Raw genomic sequence first — 11573 nt, forward strand, 5'->3', positions numbered from 1 at the left:
GCCAGCCCCTTGTGAGCTGGTTAGCCTCCCTCCTATGGCCCGTATCTTTCCCCGGGGGGTTCCGATAACCGCTCCAGTACTCCCGTATGTACTCGATACATTCCAGAACCCTTCCGGTGTCCGAATACTACCTTCCAATATATCAATATTTACCTCTCGACCATTTCTAGACTCCTCGTCATGTACATGATCTCATCCGGGACTCTGAACAATCTTTGGTCACCAAAACACATAAATCATATAATACATATCGTCATCGAACGTTAAGCGTGCGAACCCTACGGGTTCGAGAACTATGTAGACATGACCGAGACACCTCTCCGGTCAAAAACCAATAGCGGAACTTGGATGCTCATATTGGTTCCCACATATTCTACGAAGATCTTTATCGGTCGAACCGCTATGTCAACATACGTTATTACCTTTGTCATTCCCTTTGTCATCGGTATGTTACTTGCCCGAGATTCGGTCGTTGGTATCTTCATACCTAGTTCAATATCGTTACCGGCAAGTCTCTTTACTCATTCCGTAATGCATCATCCCGCAACTAAGTCATTAGTCACATTGCTTGCAAGGCTTCATATGATGTGCATTACCGAGAGGGCCCGGAGATACCTCTCCGATACTCGGAGTGAAAAATCCTACTCTCGATCTATGCCAACCGAACAAGCACCTTCGAAGATACCTGTAGAGCATCTTTATAATCACCTAGTTACGTTGTGACGTTTGATAGAACACAAGGCATTCCTCCGGTGTCCAGGAGTTGCATAATCTCATAGTCGGAGGAATATGTATTTGACATGAAGAAAGCAGTAGCAATAAAACTGAACGATCATTATGCTAAGCTAACGGATGGGTCCTGTCCATCACATCATTCTCCTAATGGTGTGATCCCGTTCATCAAATGACAACACATGTCTATGGCTAGGAAACTTAACCATCTTTGATTAACGAACTAGTCAAGTAGAGGCATACTAGGGACACGGTGTTTTATCTATGTATCCACACATGTATCGAGTTTCTGGTTAATACAATTCTAGCATGAATAATAAACATTTATCATGATATAAGGAAATATAAAATAACAACTTTATTATTGCCTCTAGGGTATATTTCCTTCAGTAAGAGCGGCCGCCCGCAACCAGGTCGCACCCGACCCGCACCCCTGGCCAGGACAGACTTGAAGCCACCGCCGCCGCCCGGAGTAGTCGCCGCCACCGTCCCTCTAGCGTGCACCGCCAGATCCGGCCGGAGAGGCCCGATCCACACCAGTCGCACCACAAGCGCCTGCCCCGCCGCCGCCGCGTCGCCACGAGGCGCCGCTGACGCCACCAGGACGCTGCTCCGCCATGAATGCTATCTTTGCTTATGAGACAAGGCATATGCTTATTAGTAATTTATTTGGCCAATTTTAATACTATCTTGTGCTTTATTTGGTTTTTTAAACATACAAGTATTAATATCTTCTCATTATTTATGTATAATTTTAGTTTAAAGCATTTATATATTCCTCATATATGCATATGTGCTAAATGAACGTCTGCGATCCGACGTCACTCCGTTACAGTACCTGGTACAAATCCGCGCAATCCAATATTCGAATCCACATCCGTTCCTCTTCTGAATATGAAGATAAATGTGAAAAATGATACAGTATAAGCATTATCCGTCCAAATCTGATCTGGTTTCACCCCTATATCTAATAGAAGACGTGCTTGTACTCTGGATGTAAGAGGTTTTGTAGTGTGAACTTCCTTTGTAGCTCTTATATCTGGTTTTTGCAAGAAAAAAGCAGAGATATGAATACATCCCTCTCTCTCCCACTCTCTCTCTCTCTCTCCAATATCGACCCGCAAATTTTCTCCCGCATCCGTCCGCGGACATGGGAACTAGTCTGCGTACATGGATGCGGGAGGTTGCCGTCCAACGCTGCCCGCACGACCTCCCTATTTTTTTTAAAACCCGCACGTTCCAATAGCCGCATTCATAGAGTTCAGACGTTCAAATAGTCGCATACATAGAGTACAGATGTTCAAATAGCTGCATGCAGCAGTAGTTCAAATTTAAACAAGTTTAAATATTACATTCCAATATTTCTATCCCCTTTAACCGCCCACTGATACTCAATCAGACCTTCCTTTAATTCTCGTGAGTTGGTCGATGCCGAATTTGTTGATACATTTCAATAAACTCTTCAAATCGGAATCCATTTCTTGAAAGAAGAAGGAACAACTTTTTTAGCTCCAAGAATTCATCGAACATTTGCGGGGCATGGTGTGTATAGCAGCAGCGGATGATACCTGGCGGGACTGTCAGAGGAGATGGGTTGAACGGCGACGGAGGAGAAGCATGGTGGAGCCTGACGGGAACGCTGGAAGTGATGGAAACGTAGAGTTTCGGCAGGGTGTTGTGTGGCCGCCAGGGTGATGGAGCAGCGGCGAAAGCGAGAGAGAAAGAGGGAAGAAGAGAAAATGGGGAGGATGGAGACGCGGGGTCAAGGAAGGGTTTTGGATGAGCCGGGGCTGTCAAAGTCCTACGTGTCTGATGTCCGGACTCCCGCAAGGTCCCCAGATTTGTCTTACGTTTGCCGGAAAAAGTACGTCCGGACCGTCCTGCGGACCGATACAGGCCCACATTGGATGGCTTCTGCTGTCCGGACGTATGCAGGCGGTTTGAGAGCCGCCGTTGGAGATGCCCTAACAATGAAAAAAGATCATATCTCGCAAAATAATAATAATAAAAGATCATAATGAATATAAATACACCTCTAGGTAACGATATTCTTGCCTTTTCGGTCGAACACAGCTCTGCTGCCGGTTCTCTAACAGAAAGAGTAATGGCAAAATCGTGGCCATTGTGGTTATAGTTTACTTATACAGTTACATGGACTGCATGATGACCAGATGCCATGTTCTCCCAGTCAATTCAGGAGTTATTATTAACAGCCTGTGGTTAGTGTGTGGGAGAGGGATTGCACACCTAACCACGGCCCCTAATCATTCTTAAGAGCAGCATTTGTATAACAAAGCATGTGTAGTAGTGGAGACAGGCATGAGAGCTAAGGAGGTGCTAGAATTAGAAAAACTATCATGATTAAATACTAATAATGGAAGTAATTAAGGGCTCCTTTGATTCAAAGGAATTAAATAGGATTTTTGAAGGATTGAAATCCTTTGAAAATTTTCCTATGTTTGTCCTTTGATTGATAGGATTAAATCTCATAGGAATTTTTCCTTTCGAATGGTTTGTACTATATTTCATAGGAAGTAAAACATCCACTCCAACCTTTTTTTATAATTCCTTTACTTTTTATGTGAAATCAAACACTCGTTGCTAAACTTATAGGATTCAAGTGGTCATGACACTCCAATCCTATATTTTTTTATTCCTATATTTTCAAAATCTTGTGAATCAAAGAGGCCCTAAACAAGCTATGCTGCATGCAGAGTCCCGGTAGTACATTAGTCTTGTTGTCTTCTTTTTTGCTGATGACTTGGTTATACACGGTTGATGGTTGATGTCTACCATTTAGTTGTCTATGTTCTTCTAGCAAAAAGGCACTACTACCTCCGTCCGGGTTTATAGCCCTCTTCGTATTTTGTGTCAAGTTTTAATCATACATTTAGCTAACAAAAATTATATTGTTAGATTTATATTCGGAACAGGCTTTCAATGATGTTATTTTTATCGTTTACAGCTTATTTTTTAATAGTTAAATCATAGGTAAAAGTTTGACCAAAACTAAAAGGGGCTAATAAACTCTGACAGAAGTAGTAATATCTTGATTCGTTATTTATTTATTTTTCTTTTAATTGTATTACTCAACCTGGAGTACATCTGGCCATAACTTTATAGGTTCAGTTTGACCATAAGATGCCATTGCATTCTGCGAAAAAAGAAGAAGATGCAATTGCATCACTAGCAAAGTACTGGCTACGTTTGGTACGGGTAATAAAATTTATTTTTTAATCACCTAAGTCAGCAAAGTGAGCATCTCGACAAGCTCAATGACTAAAAATGTATTTTACGTGAAAGTAATAGCTATGGATCAAGCTCAATGGCCGAGCGTGCATCTTTCGCTATCCAAATACAATGGTACAACATGCGCTAAACTAAAACTAGACTAGTAGAGTGCCCGTGCGTTGCCACGGGCTCTTGATATAGTTTAAAAGAGTTACAATAGGTCTTTCACACGTACAAAGAATATAACTCAAACACAATTATTTAATACCTGGAGTCCATTTTTGCAAATTAAATTGATAACATAAAGAAAAATTAATGTCATGTCCATGTAACAAACTGAGCGATGTTCCAACTAAACATCTATTACAAAACTATTAATATCTAGATGATGCGCCTAAGAAATTCTTTCACAATGTCACCAAAGTTTCTTTTAGCTTCATTCCCACGATGTTTTAGCAAATATAAAAAAAAAACTGCTTCCTCAATTCATACCCATCCTGCACAAACAATACATGTAGTTAGCATGAAAATTTCACGCCGAAGGTCTTAAAACATGTAACGGACAATACCCACCGCGCAAATCGGCTTGACCAATTCTTTACCGTTCCACCATAGCATAAAATGAAAAACAAAATAGCCAGCCACATTCCTGTAAAACTTTAAATTATTAATATAAAAAATATAGTTATAACAAAAGTAAATGTTTTTGTTATGAATTCATTACCCGTCTATACTCGTTGGAACACCGGACGAAAATAAAGGTTGCCATTTAGATATATCATAATTCCAACCAGGCAGCTTTATTTCGATCGCTTCTTTGAAATCCCTTGCAAAACTTTTTAGTTTCAGTGCATGCCTCATATTTTTTTCCTCTAACGATTGTGATGTTTGAATAGGATCCATAATATATAGACGACGTGCCTCTTTGTCAATGACGTACAAGATGTATCGACCGATAGATGCATAGGGAAGATAAATCTACAAGTGGGGCTATTAGAAAAAACAATAAACCATGATAACAATGGACAAACTATTTTGCTTACCTTGTTGCACGATGAGATGTCGTTGTCCATCCCAGGCCAGCTATCAAATAATGTTGCTAACGTCTGGATAGTTTGCTTCTCGCAAAACTTCTGACCTCGTGTTGACTCTAGCATCATGGACTAAGCAAAAAACGAAATATTGTTTCAACATGTTGATACTAATGACACATAAAATGAAGAGTTATGATAACTTACATAAAATCGTAGATCCATGTAGTGTACAGGAGGGTCTATGAACAGTACTCCCTCGTCACATGCCAGCATACGCACTGCAGTGTTGAAGCAATCATTGTCCATGGGCTGGTCCATGTTAAGTACACACTGAAGTTTCTTAAGACTTAAGCCCATTGCATCGGGTGTCGAGCTTCGGACCCATACTTCCCTAAAAATTGGACGGTAAGAAGAACAATAATATACATCCGCACATTAAATATTGATACATGATACTTACTCCAAACACCCGACATCATCGATCGACATGACGTAGTTGCAGAGGCCGGCAAGTAATTCACGTTGGTCCGTGGGTATGATAGTGATTGGGGCAGGACGTTTGTCTTTGACTACGTCTGTTGGATTCTCCAGGATCTCGAGATCAGAATCAGCTAAAGTTTCTTCATCGGTAGGTTTAGGTTGATGGTATATGGGACCTCCTTTTAGCTTATTCAACTCTGAATCGAGCAAAATGACAACTAATTTTTTTCGAAAATGTTTCATATCCACCTACAAAATATATATATAAACAATTTATATAATTTTTTGAGATAAAATAACGAGATAATGTATAAAGATGTAATACCTGTAGTTACGTCATCTTCATGTTGCTGTTCCCGAACCGTGCTTTTTGAATTCCCCATCCCGCAACTACTGAATGGCAAGAATCATGAAGACAGAAATGGTAGTTATTTGATGATCTTTACCAACATGGTCACTGTATTTGTTTGCTAGTCAGTTGAACCTCCAATTCATAACATGTTTACTCCATCCTTGGTCTAGCTAGGGTGATGCGTGTGACTCGTCTTGCGAATATTTGCTCCATCACAGCAATAAAAATCACAAGCCACCAAACAAGAGACTTGCACTTGATTGTTTCATTTTACTTCCATTCCTTTTGTGCTTCTGTCCATTTCTTTAGGTGTTTTTCAGGTTGTTATGTTTCAGCTTTTTAGTTATGGAAGATGGACCACCAGATTTTAGTTTGCTTCCAAAAGTACCGGCTGCCCCTGCGTAGTCGTCTTACAATATTGTATGGACTAAATATCTACGACATCGCTACAGGAAGAATAACCAGAAGCCATCAATGTCCTGCACTTGTTTGCTTAGTTTTATTTTGCTTACTTCTGCGCACTTCCTCAGTGTTTAGGTTGATGTGCTTCAGATTTTAATTCTGGTATAGTAGATGAAGCAACAGATTTTGATTTACTTGCAAAAATATCAAACACCTGATTTTAATTTGGCTTGTCCTAGACCATGTACTCCCTCCGTAAAGAAATATAAGAGAGTGTTTATATCACTACTTTAATGCTCTAAACACTCTTATATTTCTTTACAGAGCAAGTACGATGCAAGATGCTCATGGATGTGCTTGCAAAAATATACCATTTTTGCTTAAGCACTGGTGCTTGTTTGGTTTCGATAGCAGAGGGAGCAAGTATGAAGCATCTGTGCTAAACAAATACGCAGTTGTGCTTAAGGAAAACCCAGTTTGTTTTCATTTAATCTGGCCTTGGGATTAGGAGTCTAGAAGTAAAAGTTTGAAGCCTGGGTAGGCACTCTTCTCTATTCCTGCGTCTGCTTGGTTTACGGCTTGCTTGATGCCACTCGGTTTGTTCAGTTTCTCTGTGCAGTTTACTTGTGTAGTTTTGTTCCTTTCTTTAGATGTTCAGGTTGATATGTTTCAGATCTTAGTTCTGGAAGATGAAACACCAGATTTTAGGTTGCTTGCACAAATCTCCATGTTTGGTGTGAAATTTCTACCATGAATTGGTTCATCTATATGAAGATAGCATCATTTTCATATCAAGAAATAGAGTTATAACTGAACTTGAAATTCCACTGGACAGAACAGCACGTTTTGGTTAATTTGGTAGCCCACTCCTGATGCATAAGTAATAGGCTTTGTTAGTTCATTGATTTATATCAAGATCCCATCATTTTCATATCAAGGAACAGATTTTAAGCAAAACTCGCAATTCTACTGGACAGAACAACATGTTCTTGTTCCATTTGTACATTCAGCCAGGGTTATTGTTATACATATATACTGCAATGGCACTTTAATCTACATCTTCTACATCCCTGTACCTTCTTATAATGCAAGTGTTTTTGTTGTCTCTTCTACATCTTCTACATCTCTGTACCTTCTTATAATGCAAGTATTCTACATAAATACTGCAATTGCATTTCATTCTATTGTGCAGGATGCAAGATACAACTTCGTAAATTGTTTTTGCCAATTGCCATCTGTAAAAATGTGTAATCTAGGGTCTGTATGGTTTGTGTTTTCTTTTTTGCCAATTGCCATCTGTAAACCTATACTGTGTAGAACAGAAATCAATCTCGCAGGCGTATGACATGGCTGTGAGATGTATGGGCTGTGAGATGTATGAGATGCGATTGTATGGCATTTGAGATGTATGACATGCGACGGATGTATGGGTTTGTATACCTTTTTTTCGGATCGAGGACGTGTTCTGGCACGATCCTGGCCGTGTCCTCTTATCCTCGTCCAGGATCGGCGCCGGATCCTGGATCAAGGGCGAGGAGTTCAGCGCGCTTTTCGGATCGATGACGTGTTCTGGCCGGATCCTGAACGTGTCCGCTTATCGTCGGCCAGGATCGGCGCTGGATCCTGGATCAAGGGCGAAGTGATGGAGGGCGGCGGCGACCTGATCCAGGACCCGCGCCGGATCGTCGAGGTGTTCAGCGCGGCGGCAAAGTGATGGAGGGCCACGGCGACCTTGTCCAGGATCGACGCGGATGGAGGACGGCGAGTGAAGCGGGGCGGCGACCTCGACCAGGATGGAGGGCGGCGAGGATGGAGGGCAGCGAAGGGATACGTAGGGCGGCGAGGATGGACGGGTACGAAGGGATACGTAGGGCGGCCAGGAAGGTAGGCCTCGCTTGAGAACAGGACTCGTCGCTGGTTAACCGTCGTAGGTTTTTTTTGTCGCAGATTTACCTTCGTACGTCTATTGAGGGTCGCACGTGGATAGGTGCGGGTTCGGGCCTTAGGAGGAGGTTTTTTCGGTTTTTGATGTTTTAGGAAGAGGTGGGAGGAGGTACCAAAATAAACCGTGGGAGGTGTGACTATAAAAAACCTGGAAGCGAGACTACCAACTGGGTAATTAGGAGTAGAGATAACATTATACTCCCTCCGTCCCATAATATAAGAACGTTTTTGAAACTACACTAGTGTCAAAAACGTTCTTATATTATGAAACAGAGGGAGTAGTTTTTTAGTTTAGCTAAACGAGAATGTGCATGCAATTTGTGTGGTTAAGCATCTTGAATTACAAGCTGGTGCGCATGGGGCGTAGTACAACACATGATCGGCATGATAGAGACACTATTCTCAGATTCTTTTGGTTCGTGATCAATTGATGCAACGTTGCATGCATGTTCAGCGGTTGGTGAGTTTTAAATTTCGGAAGGGTTTCTAAATCTAAAGAATAGCAAAATGTATGTTCCTAGCTGAGAAGGGATGGTGTGATGTGGATGCTTTAGGGTCCACGCAAATCCCCAAGATACTAAGGAAAAAAGAGAGCGAATAACTATACTCCGTCTCATAATATAAGAGCATTTTTGACATTACACTAGATGTAAATGACACACTAGGCAAATTGTCCGGAATATACAGTGGTTAATTTTAATGCATTTTACATGACCCAAAACAATGGTAAATGAAAAGAGAGGACGGTTTATCACTTTGCGGTTCAATCTTAATGTGGAGGAAAAGTAAGAAAAGGTGAAGATTGCTTCAGCTGGGGACTGTCGGCTTGACTTTGGCGATATCAGCTAGCTACAGGTAGAGGTAGGCTTAATCAACGAGCTAGGCTTAATCGTCCTTTTCTTGGGTGCACTGTCAAAGTCACAGCATTTACCTCTAGGAAAGCCACTGATTAGCGTTTCTTAATTATAGCTGGATTTTTATTTGATCCACGTTAAAAAAAACTTTTATTTTACATTACCTCCTTCCCTAATTACCCGTCGGTTGTATCTAACACTAATTCAGGACGGCGGGAGTATATATCTCTGCACTGCACATATGTAGACCAAATTACATTTTAAGTTTTTGCTATGATATATGCAGTGCAAATGATGCAGTATTTTTCTCACGACTTTATTGGTCGAAGATGACCTGGATCCTCCTCCCGCGCGGATACGGATCCGGATCATCTCACCCTTTAGAGCATTACTAGTAGAACCCTCAAACCCTCACTAGCGTTTAAGGGTCCAAAAATGATTTTTTTGTGCACTTTTACGGGTTGAAAAACAGGGGCAAAGATTAGAACCCTCAAACCCAACCCTTATAACGGAATATTCCCCATGAACGACGTTGTCGTTGCGCGCGGCAGGTCGACGGGGTGGCCGACGGCGACGGGGGCGACTAGCAGCGGCGGTCGCGGGCGTGGGCGCGGGAGTTGGGAGGATTTTTCCCTCCCGCGCGAGGATAACCGTCAAATGCGGGTTGGGGTAGGTTTTGCTCCCCAACCCTTACTTTTGAGGATTGGGAGAGGGTTTGAGGGTTGGACCTTTAAAAAAAATTGAGGGTTTGAGAGTTAAGGGGTTCTAGTCTACGGCTTTTTTTCGACGAAAACTGTAAAAAAAAGCAGTTATTTTTAGGGGTTTGAGGGTTTGAAGGCTCTACTAGTAATGCTCTTATTTTGTGGAGCAAAGGCAACGGGGCCTGGGGGTACCACAAAATAGCCCATGTGGGACGTGCAAGTACAAGAGAGGAGGTGATGAGAGAGCCCACACTGATACTGATACACTGGAAAGAAGCCTCTCATGCACCCGGTTCCAGTGCATGCACTCAAACACCATTGATGCCTACATAGCTGGCTAGCTTGGCTGTCCACCAGTAGACGCAAGGCAATGCAATGTACTCCCTCTGGTCTGGTCTGGTCTGGTCCGATCGTCTTCCCAGTTCCCACCACGTTGGTGCACACGACGTTCACCTAGATTAATTGGGCACCAACTTCTTCATTCCAAATGGTGTCCATTAATTGATGGATAATGCCCTAGCTAACATGCAAATATAACTCGGAGCTCTTGCCCTGCTCTTCTGCTCAAGCACTGTGTGCGATTGTCCACCTGTCGCAAATCTAGAGCTGGCTTAGCCTTGCCTGGACGCATGTGAACGTGATTAGGTGAAAACTTTTTTTATTTTATTTTAGAAATTGTGGTTAGGTGAAACTTGCCGGCTAGCTACATTTTGGTACATGCCTCCATATTTGTTGTTTTCTTCCGCTTGATATCCATCTGATCTAGCAATGGAAAACGAAATTAGGTTTTAGCATAGCCATAGGTTGTTCACATGCATGGATCGATACAGGATCGATCACACCTAGCTAGGGGCGAGATAACACGCCAAACTGATTTTGCGGTCATATTTAGGGGCCACTTCTTTTGCTCGATTCTTCAAGATGCACCTTAGCTCCCTAGAGAATAATGTGCAACCAAACTAATCTGACTTTAACAAACAATACTGTGTGTTTTTTTTGCGAGGAACAAACAATACTGTTGATTGGCCAAACCAACATAATGTTGATCAATAATTTTTCATGAAAGTGTTTTACAGTTTTGTAAGAAATAATACTAACATTGATTGCATTTTTTTTCATAGCTTACCAAGCTGACTGCTTAGTAAAAAACACTACTTTCTCCGATCAATATTACGTGTCGCTGACTTGATACAACTTTAGTCCTCATATTCATATAAAATTGACGCTTGGAGTTATATCTCAGAAACCATGCCTGTATCTACAACAACATGTTTTTTGGTATGCGTAAAATAGAAAAAATGACTAATGTTTGATTCCTGTACGACATCTAAAGTGCATCGACACAATATTAGTTAAAGAAGAAGAATGAAAACCAGTTGCAGCATACATGTACTCTCGATTGGCTCACGATTATTCCACACTTTAGAGTGTACGTAAACACATTACGATATGTTATATGCTAATTAGGGCCTCTCTTTTTGAAGAAAAGGCTAAGAAGAAAAACAATATGTGTGACCCCACCACATGTACGTGGAACCAAAATTAGGCATGCAACAGGACACGAGCATATATATACAAATGGTGGCTTTACAATGGTGGCAAGCATGCATGCTCTCTCCATCCATGATTATCGGCAGTACCTCCATGTGATCGATGCGAGCAACCCAAAAATAAAAGAAGAAAAGGGGAGATCTCATGTATCTCGCTTAATCAATCAATGAGCTTTGGGGAGCTCGGCATGGCATGTAGCTTGCTTGCTTGCAGCCTGTGTGGCCGTGTGTGATCTCTTTGATGATCTCCGGTCCTTTTTCGGATGTGCACATGAAAGGTGCCCATCGCGGCC

Source organism: Triticum aestivum, chromosome 5B (assembly GCF_018294505.1).
Source record: "Triticum aestivum cultivar Chinese Spring chromosome 5B, IWGSC CS RefSeq v2.1, whole genome shotgun sequence".
Lineage (NCBI taxonomy): Eukaryota > Viridiplantae > Streptophyta > Magnoliopsida > Poales > Poaceae > Triticum > Triticum aestivum.